This window comes from Pelophylax lessonae (genome assembly GCF_965119305.1).
Source record: "Pelophylax lessonae genome assembly, chromosome: 2".
Lineage (NCBI taxonomy): Eukaryota > Metazoa > Chordata > Amphibia > Anura > Ranidae > Pelophylax > Pelophylax lessonae.
This window is the reverse complement of record NC_138769.1, coordinates 714,750,453-714,764,025: the sequence shown is the minus strand read 5'-3', so window position 1 is coordinate 714,764,025 and position 13,573 is coordinate 714,750,453.

Below are 13,573 nucleotides of genomic sequence, written 5' to 3'. Positions count from 1 at the left end.
CGCACACAGAACTTTGCGGCCAAAGGAGGCATCTGCCGATGCCAGAACATCAAATTTGTAAAATTTGGAGAAGGTGTGCACGGACGACCGAGTCGCAGCCTTGCACACCTGGGCCACGAAGCATGATGCCGGAAAACCCACGACGCGCTCACCGCCCTGGTAGAGTGCGCCTTGACAGGGAAGGGCGGAACCCATTCCCTAAATAATCGTCTGTCTGATCCTTCTTGAAATGGTTGCCGCAGACGCAGCCGTACCCTTCCAAGGTCCCTCAGGAAGGAAAAAAAAGAGAATCCGACTTCCTAAAGGATTCCGTGGACGACAGGTAAACCCTAATCGCCTGGACAACATCCAAGGAATGTAAGGCAGACTCCTTAGGATGCTTAGGATTCACACACAGCGAAGGCAAAACGATATCCTCATTAAAGGTGAAAATCAGAAACCACCTTAGGAAGGAAAGATTGGTTAGGTCGCAAGACCACCTTACCCCTATGAACCAGGTAAGAGAGCGGCAAGACAAGGCCGCCAACTCCGACATTCTGCGGGCAGAATTGATCGCCATCAGAAAGACAACCTTTCGTGATAGCAGAGTCAAAGAATTTTCCCTGATGTTTTCAAAGGGAGGACGTTGCAAAATTGACAGAACCAAGTTCAAGTCCCAAGGAGGTAAAGGCTCCCACCGAGGAGGAGCCAAATGACGCACTCCTTGAACAAAGGTGCATATCATAGAGATCGACACCAAGGGGCGCTGGAAAAGGATAGCCAGTGCAGATAACTGGCCCTTGATCGTGGTCAACGCAAGGCGCTGGTCCACACCAGTTTGGCGGAAGGCCAACACCCTCGCCACCGAAAAGGAGCGAGGTGGGATGCCCCTGGATTCAAACCAGGCAAAAACGGAATTTTTGTAAAATCTTACCTGTAAAATTCCTTTCTCCGAGTCCTCCGACAGTAGCCGCCTCTTCATATTTGTCACATATGGGGTATTAGACTTTGCTCCGAAGGAGTAGCTAGTCAACAGAATATGTTAACAATAAAGCTTTTAACATATCCCACCCTCAAGGGGTGGTCCCCTCAGTCAATACCCTCCTACTTCCTGCAACCATATCTCAGTTTTAGTGGAATAGCAGTAGAGTATACAACCAAACCCCAAAAGAGGGGCGGGGGCGGCGACTGTCGGAGGACTCAGAGAAAGGAATTTTACAGGTAAGATTTTACAAAAATTCCGTTTTCTCTTACGTCCTCCGACAGTCGCCGCCTCTTCATATTCGTCACATATGGGGACGTCCCAAAGCAGTGCAAACATGAGGGGTGGGAAACGCATCCGCGCCGAAAGGCAACGCAGTCTCCGCATCAAAGAAAGGAACCTTACCAAAGGAAGGAAACCAGCTGGGCAACAGCAAAAAACAAGTGCTCAACAGGAGCAACAACCCAGGAAAAGACAAAAAAACCAGGGGATACAAAACTTATCCCAACAGCCAGAAGTCCCCAACAAGGGACCCTAGGGAACAGCCGCACTAAGAACCTTGCGGCCAAAGGAAGCATCCGCCGATGCCTGAACATCTACTTTGTAGAATTTTGTGAAAGTGTGCACGGTCGACCAAGTCGCCGCCTTACACACCTGGGCTACAGAAGCCCCATGACGACAGGCCCAAGACGTACTCAGAGATCTAGTAGAGTGCGCCTTCACAGGCACAGGGGGAACCTTCCCCTGCAAAGCATAGGCCTGTTCAATGGTCTGCCTGATCCATTTGGCGATGGTAGAGGCCGAAGCCGCCATGCCCTTCCGAGGACCCTCTGGAAGAACAAACAAGGAGTCCGTCTTTCGAAAAGACTCAGTCGATTTAAGGTAAACCCTTATCGCCCGAACAACATCCAGAGAATGCAATCTCACCTCCTTTGGATGTTTAGGCTTCGCGCACAACGAAGGCAAGACAATATCCTCATTAAGATGGGATTCCGAAACTCGTTTCGGAAGAAAAGAAGGATTAGGTCGCAAGACCACCTTATCCAAATGAATAACCAGGTACGGAGACTTGCAGGACAAAGCCGCCAGCTCCGACACTCTGCGAGCCGAAGTGATCGCCACCAAAAAGGCGACCTTTTTGGACAACATAGACAAAGAGATCTCCCTGATCTGTTCAAAAGGAGCACGTTGTAACACAGATAGAACGAGATTCAAGTCCCAGAGGATCCCGCCTAGGGGGGACCAGATGCCGCACACCCTGAACAAAGGTGCCAACCAAGGAGTTGGAAGCCACGGGACGTTGAAACAGAATGGCCAGTGCAGACACCAGACCCCTTATCGTAGCCAGCGCCAAACGCTGATCAACACCCATTTGAAGGAAAGACAGCACACGGGAAACCGAGTACGTGCGGGGTGAAAACCCCCTGGACTCACACCAGGCAAAATAGGCCTTCCAAGTACGGTAATAAACCTTCCCTGAGGAAGACTTCCTCGCGTTGATTAAAGTATGAACGACCTCTGGAGAGAGACCCCTCTCCTTCAGGACCTCGGTCTCAACAGCCAGGCCGTCAAAGCCAGCGACTGTAAAGCAGGATGGTATATCGGTCCTTGAGACAGTAGATCGTCTCGAGGAGGCAGACGCCACGGGGCGTCGACCGCCAGATTCACGAGGTCTGCGTACCAGGACCGGCGAGGCCAGTCCGGTGCCACAAGAATCACCGTGCTGCGTTCCGAGTGTAACCTGCGAAGGAACCTGGACAGCAACTGAATCGGTGGAAATGCGTACAGCAGCCTGTACTGATGCCACGGGGCCACTAACGCGTCCGACGCATCTGCCCGAGGGTCGCGCGTCCTTGCCACGAACCTTCTCACCTTGTTGTTGAGACGGGACGCGAACAGGTCCACATCTGGAAGACCCCACTTCGCGCACAACATCTGGAAGACAGCCGGGTGAAGAGACCATTCCCCCTGATCCAGGGTCTGGCGACTCAGATAGTCCGCCTGCCAGTTCTCCACTCCCGGAATGTGAACCGCCGTTATCGCCGGGACAGGAGTCTCGGCCCAAGACAGAATGTCGGCCACTTCTCGAGCCGCTCGGGCACTCCTGGTGCCCCCTTGGTGGTTGATGTAGGCCACCGCCGTGGCATTGTCTGTCTGCACCCGAACCGGGCAGCCCTGCAGCCGGTCCGTCCAGCGATGAAGACAGAGACTTATCGCACGCAATTCCAGAAAGTTGATCGGAAGGGAAGACTCCCCCTCCGACCAAGTCCCCAGGGCGGACAGAACGCCCAGAACTCCACCCCAGCCCGACAGGCTGGCATCCGTGGTGATTACCGTCCACGAGATCGGACGAAACGACTTGCCCCCGGACACCAACGGGGACTGGAGCCACCACAGAAGGTTTTCTCTGGTGCGATGACTCAACGAGATTTGAAGATCCAGAGATTGAGGTCGCCCGTCCCACCTGGACAGGATCTCCGCTTGGAGACCCCGCGTGTGAAACTGGGCGAATGGAATCTCCTCGAAGGCCGAGACCATCAATCCCAGACATCTCATACACGTCCGCAGAGACGAGTGCGGAACGTCCCTGAGGGACCTGACTTCCTCCTGGAGAGTCCTGAGTTTGTCTTCCGGCAGGAAGACCTTCGCCTGCACCGAGTCCAGAATCATTCCCAGATAGGGAAGACGAACCGACGGACTCTGTCTACTTTGGAAAATTTATCGTCCAACCAAACTCCTGCAGAGTTTGCATCGTGACAGACAGGTCCTCCTCCAGACCCTGGCTGGTCGCAGACCGAACCAGAATGTCGTCCAGATACCCCAGGACAGAAACACCCTGGGCCCTCAATAATGCCAGAACCGGTGCAAGCACCTTGGTGAAGACCCGCGGAGCCGAGGCGAGACCAAAGGGCAACGCCACGAACTGGTAGTGATCCTCCGCAATGGCAAATCGAAGGTATCTCTGATGACCCTCGAAAATGGGGATGTGAAGATACGCATCCTTCAAATCGATGGAGCCCATGAATTCCCCCGGAACCAGGGCAGCCACCACCAACCGCAGGGATTCCATGCGGAACTTGCGAACCCGCACAGAGCGGTTCAGAGCCTTCAAGTCCAGAATCGGACGAACCTTGCCCTCCTTTCTGGGCACGGTGAACAGATTGGAATAAAACCCCCGAAACCTGTCCCGATGAGGCACCGGAACCACCACTCCCTGAGCCCTCAGGTCCCGCACCGCCATGTGCAGGTCCCGCAAGCGCTCTGGAGACAGTTGAAGATTTGAGGGAAAAAATCTGCTCTCCGGCCGAGAGAGAAACTCGATCTTGTAACCAGATCGAACGATTTCCTGAACCCATCTGTCCCGCACACGGGCCAACCAGGGCTGAAGAAAACCGAGCAAGCGTCCCCCCACCCCAAAACTGGGTGAGGGCGCCCCTTCAGGCCGAACTGTTATGGGCTGCAGATCCGGATTGGCCGGACTTCTGTTTTCCAGACCAGGGCTTCTTCTGAGAGCCTTGACCTTTGAACGGTTTGCCCTTGTAGTGCGGCCGAAAGGCACGAAAGGACCCCTGAGGGGGCCGAAAATTAGCATGCTTCTTCCCAGAAGCCCCCTTAGCCTTGGGGAAATGGGGCAAGAGAGTGCTCTTACCCCCGGTGATCCCCTTAATCAACACATCCAGGGACTCCCCAAAAAGGCGAGACCCATCATAAGGTAGATTGGCTAAGGTCTTACGTGAAGATTGGTCCACCGACCAACATTTTAACCAAACCAGGCGGCGAGACAACACCGCCACGCTGTGCACACGTGCAGCCAACGGAACCAGGTCCAGGTCCGCATCACACAGATACATGACACCCTGGTGGATTTGATCCACCATATCCAGGGTCGCCGGCGAGGCCGAGTCGGCCACTAGGACGCGCCTAAGCATCTGCGTCCAACTTGCGATCGCCTGGGCCGCCATGAGAGAAGCAAACAGAGCCTTAAGCATAGAACCCGTAATAGAATAAGTATGACGGGCAAGAGACTCCAGTCTCCTATCCGTGGCATCACGGAACACAGGGGAATCCTCTGCAGGAATCGCAGTGGCTTTGTTCAAAACCGCAATTGCGTGATCCACTGGGGGAGGCACACACCACCTTTCATCAGTGGAAGGCGAAAAAGGATAACGCAGCTTGAATCTACTTGGTACCGCAAAAGGTTTGCGCAGATTGCGCCATTGATCCTTAACAGCGCGCTGAAAATCATCATTGCAGGGAAAAACCTGCGGCGTCCTGCGTTTTCTCTGCGTCCCATAAGCCGCCAAGGCAGCGGGGGGACACACTTCGTCCTGCAAACGCAGCGTTTGCTTAATGGAAGCAATCAACTCATCCATGATTGCAAGCTCTTCAGGCGAGCCAGGGGGAGAATTATCAACCCCCTCAACTTCAGCCTCCACCTCAGACCCCACTAGATCAAGAGAGGAGCGGGACCCCGATAAGGAGGCCCCCGCCATAACAGCCCCATCACCTTCACCCTCAGAATCAGAGGAAAGAGCAACTCTGGGCCTTTTAGTAGATTGAGCAGCCACCAGCATCTGCACCTGAGCAGCAAGGCCAGCCACAATAGTGGCTAAATCCCCCCCTGGGGGGGAAACAGCGGTCCCCTGGCTTTCCACCAATACTGTAGGAAATTTGCCCTCCTGAGAATCCATTGCCCCTGTAATGCCAGACAACAAAGGGTTAACTGCCCCTTTTAAGCAAGCGCGGCAAGCGCAGCCCACCGCACCACACTCAAGCACAATGAGACCCCCACAGGGAATATGCAAACTGAACACAGGCAATGGATAGCAAGAACAGAAGGATAAAACCTGAGGAGACCCTCGCCGCTGCTGCTGCCTCGATCGGTGTTCCTGGAAAGAGGAAGTGATGCTGCCAGGGCGCTCTATTGAAGCCTATGGAGGCTACAAGAAAATGGCCGCCATGCATGTAAAACATGCGGCCGGAGCGAGTGTAGGCAAAATGGCGTCGTTTGGCGCCGAAACCGCCGCTCCACAGTGCATTAAAACACACATTACATTCCAAAATCAGAATACATGTCAGATCGCCGCAGCGATCGCTGTATATGCCCAAACATGCCAAAAAAACATGCCCCACAGCACACAGCTTCTCACACTGACCAGTCTGACACACACAGTGTCATACAGCTCCCCCCCCCCTTGCAGCCCACAGCATGCAGCCGAGAGATAGGGAGACAAGCAGTGTGAATAGAGGCAGGTTACACAGTCCCAGACTGACACCCCCCCAGACAGACAGGTCCCCACATAAATGCACTTACCTCACATGGCGTGGGGGACCCGCACAGGCGAACAAGCCGCTGCACATGAGGCAGGGAGAGTCGCATTCAAGACGCATACAAGGGGGTTAAGAAACCGCACAGCGTCCAGTGAGGTAGCCACCTCACCAATCATCCCTGCACCGAACAGGGATGGGTCGTTCACTGTGCCAGGAGCGTTACCTGGCTGAACGCTCGATGGCAGACTGGGAAGCCACTGACCCACGACCTGCGACCAGGGGGATCAGCCCGAGACCCAGTCCGCATGATCCTCTTCATCCGAAGAACTAACTAACGCTGACAAAATAACAGCTAAGTAAAGGTAGAGAGAAAAAACTCAAACAAAATTTTAAAAAGAAGAAAGAGTCTGGGACAGAAAGTCCCAGCACAGAGAGAGCCAGCCACTCCTGACAAGCTAGACATTAAAACTGAGATATGGTTGCAGGAAGTAGGAGGGTATTGACTGAGGGGACCACCCCTTGAGGGTGGGATATGTTAAAAGCTTTATTGTTAACATATTCTGTTGCCTAGCTACTCCTTCGGAGCAAAGTCTAATACCCCATATGTGACGAATATGAAGAGGCGGCGACTGTCGGAGGACATAAGAGAAATAAGCTTTCCAGGTACGGTAATAGATCTTACCGGACGAGGCCTTCCTAGCCTTGAGCAGGGTAGGAATGACCTCCGATGAAAGACCCCCGTCTCTCAGGGCCTGGCTTTCAACAGCCATGCCATTAAAGCCAGCTACTGTAAAGCAGGATGGAAGATCGGCCCCTGAGACAGCAGATTGTCCCATAATGGGAGCCGCCATGGAGGCTCGACGACCAGTTGTATTATGTCCGCGTACCAAGACCGGCGCGGCCATTCCAGGGCCACCAGAATCACCAACTTCGGTTCTGAGACCAACCTGCGGAGGAACCTGGACAACAACTGAATAAATCAGGCGATATGCCAATATACAATAAAAATGCAGCGCTATAAGTTAACTAGTGTACATATAGCATTAAAGCATGAGTCCACTTCAAAATGTTATATAGTGCAGTCCAATCCACCAAAGACACCTTGGTAAGTGAAAGTCTGTAAGATCGAATGACTGGAACAGTGAAAACCTCCACCACACATAAGGTAGCCAATTGGCCTCTTACCGAATAGATATGACCACTGCTCTCACATTGGTCACAAAACGCCATATGCTCAAAGAGGAATCTCAGCCCCGGAAATTGCCAATGGATACTCCCAAGGGGTCCAGGTATCTCATCCCAGAGACAGGAACAGTCATAAAACACTTCTCCCGGATGTTAGGATACAAAAACGGGGGGTGACCATAGTGAAGTACGTTCCAGCATATAAAAGTTTATTTAAAATGAATACACTCACCAAGTATTTAAAAGACCTTCAGTAAAGACATCAGATGTGTACAGAGACCGCTGTAAAGCGGCAAGTCCGTTCCGGCTTGGGACGTCGACGCTCGCGAACTCAGCCTACATGTTTCGCAGGCAACTGCATCATCGGGGGGGGAGTGGTCAGCATGGAAGAAGTCATTTAAATAGTAGCTGAGTTGGGGCGTGGCTAGCCAGCAAGATGGCTGGCTTCATTTGATCGAAGCTCTGCAGGCCTCCACTCGAGCTCCATGCGGTGCACATTGATACCCACCTTGATCCGGACATCCATGCGAGTATTGCGGCAGCTTGCGATACATACCGGGCAATATGAGTAAGGAGACAAGTAAGGAACGTCCCGCTATAGCAACAGAACGTTTGAAGTAGTTTGTGCGGACCGAGAAGCAGGAAGTAGGTTGGAGCCCACCAAACACACGGAGTGGAGGAAGCAGCAGCAATACACAGAGCAACATGCCGGCGGAGAAACCAGCAAAACTCTCACTTGAACAGGTACATTCTCAACTTATGGCTGCTATAACTGCAAGTAATACTATGTTGACTGGTAAAATGGAGGAAATTAGAATGGATATTGGTTTAATACACCATGATCTGCAGACTGTGAGAGAGTGGATGGCAGAGGCTGAAAAAAGGATATCCTCATTAGAGGATAATTACACTCCAGTGATATTCCATCCTGCTTTACAGTCGCTGGCTTTAACGGCCTGGCTGTTGAAAGCCAGGTCCTGAAGGATAGGGGTCTCTCCCCTGAGGTCATTCCCACTTTGATCAAGGCTAGAAAAGCCTCTTCGGGAAAAGTTTACTACCGTACTTGTAAAGCGTACTTTGCCTGGTGTGAGTCCAGGGGGTATTCCCCTCGCTCATACTCGGTGTCGAGAGTGTTGGCTTTCCTCCAAACTGGAGTGGACCAGCGTTTGGCGCTGGACACAATTAAGGGTCAGATTTCTGCGCTGGCCGTTCTTTTTCAACGCCCTGTGGCGTCTAATTCATTGGTTAGCACCTTTGTTCAGGGGGTGCGACATTTGGCCCCTCCTAGGAGGGAACCTTTGCCTCCATGGGACTTGAACCTTGTTCTGTCCGTGTTACAACAGGCTCCCTTTGAAAAGATCAGGGAGATCTCGTCTGTTGTCCAAGAAGGTTGCCTTTTTGGTGGCGATAACTTCGGCTCGCAGGGTGTCGGAGCTGGCAGCTTTGTCCTGCAGCTCTCCCTACTTGGTGATTCACCCTTCCTTTCTTCCGATGAGGATCTCGGAATTTCACCTGAATGAGGACATTGTCTTGCCTTGGCGCGCAGCCTAAGCACCCGAAGGAGGTGGCTTTGCATGCCTTGGATGTTGTTCGGGCGATCAGGGACCTGTCATCGACTAAGTCTTTTCGCAAGTCGGATTCCCTATTCGTCCTTCCAGAGGGACCTCGGAAGGGCATGGCAGCGTCGGCTGCTACCATCGCCAAATGGATCAGACAGACGATTGTGCAGGCCTATGCTTTGAGGGGGAAGGTTCCTCCTTTCCCTGTGAAGGCGCACTCTACCAGATCTCTGAGTACGTCTTGGGCCTATCGTCATCAGGCTTCTGTGGCCCAGGTGTGTAAGGCGGCGACTTGGTCGTCCGTTCACACTTTCTCCAGATTTTACAAAGTGGAAGTTCAGGCATCGGCAGATGCTTCCTTTGGCCGTAAAGTTCTTAGTGCGGCAGTGCCTTAGGGTCCCTTGTTTGGGCCCTTGGCTGTTGGGGTGTTTTTACCCCTGGGTTACTTGTTCTTCCTGGGTTGTTGCTCCTGTTGAGCATGTTTTCCTGTTGCCAGGTTGGTTCTCTTACTTTGGTAAGGTTCCTTTCTCTGATGTGGGTACTGCGTTGCTTTAGGCGCGGCTGCGTTTTTTTCCCACCCCTCATGTCTACTCTGCTCTGGGACGTCCCCATTAGTAAGATTATGAAGTGGCGGCGACTGTCGGAGGACGTAAGAGAAAACTGAATTTTTGTAAAATCTTACCGTAAAATTCCTTTCTCTGAGTCCTCCGACAGTCGCCGCTCCCGCCCCTCTTTTGGGGTTTGCTTATGTACTCTACTGCTATGCTACTGAAACTGAGTTGAGAATGCTGGAAGCAGGGAGGTATTGACTGAGGGGACCACCCCCTAGGGGTGGGATATGCTAAAAGCTTTGATATTAACAAATCTTGTTGCCTAGCTACTCCTGCGGAGCAAAGGTCAATTACCCCATTAGTGAAGAATATGAAGTGGCGGCGACTGTCGGAGGACTCGGAGAAAGGAATTTTACGGTAAGATTTTACAAAAATTCAGTTTTTCCGTTTTCGGCCAAGGGCATCCTGCATTTTCGGTTTCGGCCCAGAATTTTCATTTCGGTGCATCCCTAATGTGTGTGTGTGTGTGTGTGTGTATATGTATGTATGTATGTATGTATGTATATGTATGTATATGTATATGTATATGTATATATATATATATATATATATATATATATATATAGTGCCTTGCGAAAGTATTCGGCCCCCTGGAACTTTGCGACCTTTTTCCACATTTCAGGCTTCAAACATAAAGATATAAAACTGTAATTTTTTGTGAAGAATCAACTACAGGTGGGACACAATCATGAAGTGGAACGAAATTTATTGGATATTTCAAACTTTGTTAACAAATAAAAAACTGAAAAATTGGGCATGCAAAATTATTCAGCCCCTTTAATTTAATACTTTGTAGCGCCACCTTTTGCTGCAATTACAGCTGTAAGTCGCTTGGGGTATGTCTCTATCAGTTTTGCACATCGAGAGACTGAAATTTTTGCCCGTTCCTCCTTGCAAAACAGCTTGAGCTCAGTGAGGTTGGATGGAGAGTGTTTGTGAACAGCAGTTTTCAGTTCTTTCCACAGATTCTCGATTGGATTCAGTTCTGGACTTTGACTTGGCCATTCTAACACCTGGATATGTTTATTTGTGAACCATTCCATTGTAGATTTTGCTTTGTTTTGGATCATTGTCTTGTTGGAAGACAAATCTCCGTCCCAGTCTCGGGTCTTTTGCACACTCCATCAGGTTTTCTTCCAGAATGGTCCTGTAGTCGGCTCCATCCATCTTCCCATCAATTTGAACCATCTTCCCTGTCCCTGCTGAAGAAAAGCAGGACCAAACAATGATGCTGCCACCACCATGTTTGACAGTGGGGATGGCGTGTTCAGGGTGATGAGCTGTGTTGCTTTTACGCCAAACATAACGTTTTGCATTGTTGCCAAAAAGTTCGATTTTGGTTTCATCTGACCAGAGCACCTTCTTCCACATGTTTGGTGTGTCTCCCAGGTGGCTTGTGGCAAACTTTAAACTTCACTTTTTATGGATATCTTTAAGAAATGGCTTTCTTCTTGCCACTCTTCCATAATGGCCAGATTTGTGCAGTATACGACTGATTGTTGTCCTATGGACAGTGTCCCACCTCAGCTGTAGATCTCTGCAGTTCATCCAGAGTGATCATGGGCCTCTTAGCTGCATCTCTGTTCAGTCTGAAAGTTTAGAGGGAAGGCCAGGTCTTCGTAGATTTGCAGTGGTCTGATACTCCTTCCATTTCAATATTATTGCTTGCACAGTGCTCCTTGGGATGTTTAAAGCTTGGGAAATCTTTTTGTATCCAAATCCGGCTTTAATCTTCTCCACAACAGTATCTCGGACATGCCTGGTGTGTTCCTTGTCCTTCATGATGCTCTCTGCGCTTTAAACAGACCTCTGAGACTATCAGAGTGCAGGTGCATTTATACGGAGACTTGATTACACACAGGTGGATTCTATTTATCATCATTAGTCATTTAGGTCAACATTGGATCATTCAGAGATCCTCACTGAACTTCTGGAGAGAGTTTGCTGCACTGAAAGTAAAGGGGCTGAAAAATTTTGCATGCCCAATTTTTCAGTTTTTTGTTAACAAAGCTTGAAATATCCAATAAATTTCGTTCCACTTAATGATTGTGTCCCACTTGTTGATTCACAAAAAATGACAGTTTTATATCTTTATGTTTGAAGCCTGAAATATGGCACAAGGTTGCAAAGTTCAAGGGGGCCGAATACTTTCGCAATGCACTGTATAAAAAAGGGTATTCACTCCAGAAACAAAGAGATTATTCTCCCACTCTACAAGACCCTGGTCTGGCCACATCTGGAGTATTCTGTCCAGTTCTGGGCACCGGTCCTCAGGAAGGATGTGCTGGAACTGGAGAGGGTCCAGAGAAGGGCAATTGAGGACATCAGCTATGAGGAAAGACTACAAGCATTGAGCTTATTCTCTCTGGAGAAGAGACACTTGAGAGGCGATATTATATCAATGTACAAATATTGTACTGGTGACCTGAGCATAAGGAACAAACTTTCTCTTACGTCCTCCGACAGTCGCCGCCCCTTCCCAAGTCTTCACCAATGGGTATTGACCTTTGCTCCGCAGGAGTAGCTAGGCAACAAGATTTGTTAATAACAAAAGCTTTTAGCATAGACACACCCCTAGGGGCTGTCCCCTTAGTCAATACCTCCCTGCACCAGCATTCCCAACTCAGTTTGATCTTGCCTAGCTTAGGAGTAGCAGGCTTTCCTGTGCTGGGGCTTCAGTCTCAGCCTTCTACCCTTTTTTGATTTTATTTCAATTATTTTTTCTTTTCTTTACTAGCTGTTATTTTGTCAGCTTTAGTTTAGGGATCTTCGGATGAAGATGATCATGCGGAGCTGGGTCTCGGACTGGCCGCCCTGGATCTCAGGGCTGAGAGCCAGATGGATCCCCAGCCTGCCATCGAGCGTTCAGCTACGGTTCGCCCTGGCGCTATGAACGACCCATCCCTGTTCGCTGCAGGGATGCTGTCTGTGAGGTGGCTACCTCACTGGACGCCATTCTGCGGTCTTGTGCTGCGGTCCACTGCGTCCTGGCTGCGGCACTCCCTGTCATCCTGATAGCGGTTTGTCGCTGGAGAAGGCTCCCCACGCCATCCGGTACGATAAGCACCTTCTGTGTGGGGACCATCTGTATGGGTGTTCAGTCTGTGGCTGTGTGTACCCTCATGTCTGTGTGCTGTGCGGGCTCCCTGTCAGATCCCTGTATGGATGCATGCCTTTTGGGCTGCTGGGGGGGGGGGGGGGGCGGACCTCCCGCTCTGCTGTGAGTTTCTGTGGAACTGAATAGTCAGACATGCCTGGAGCGGCGACCGCTATGCGGCCCGCCATTTCTTTTTGCAAGAAAATGCTGTGGATGGCCCTGTCCTGTACAGCGCTGTGTTTTTGGCGCTGATTGCCGCAATTTTGGCGGGCCGCGCTCGCTCGAGCACATGTCGGCGCCATTTTCTTGTAGCCTCGATCCCTCAGCCTGAGCGGCCATTTTTGCAGAGCCTTCATAGGCTATAATAGTCAGCCGGTTATTGCATCACTTCCTCTTTCTCTGGGACAGCGATCGGTGGCAGCAGCCTGTTTGTGCTCTCTCCAGGTTTTTTCCTTCTTGTCCTGTCATTCCTTGCTCAGTGTTCTCTATCCCTGTGGGATCGGTGCATGCAGTAGTGTGCGGTGGGCTGCGCTCACCGGGTGTTAAAGGGACTGTACCCCTTTTTGATTTTAATACTGTGGGCATGGATTCTCAGGATAGCAAGTTTCCCCCCGCCCTGGTGGGGGACCAGGGGTCTGCTGCACCCCCCGAGGGGGCCGATCTGGCCACTGTAGTGGCATCCTTGGTGTCTCAGGTGCAGATGCTGATGGCTGAACGATCCGCAAAAAGGGCCAGGTTATCCATTTCCTCTGATTCAGAGGGCGATATGGCTGCTGGGTCTGGCGTGCCCTTCTCAGGGTCTCGCTCATCTCTGGACCACGTGGGGTCTGAGGGGGAGGCGGAGGTGGAAGGGGTTGATACTTCTCCCCCTGGCTCGCCTGAAGAGCTT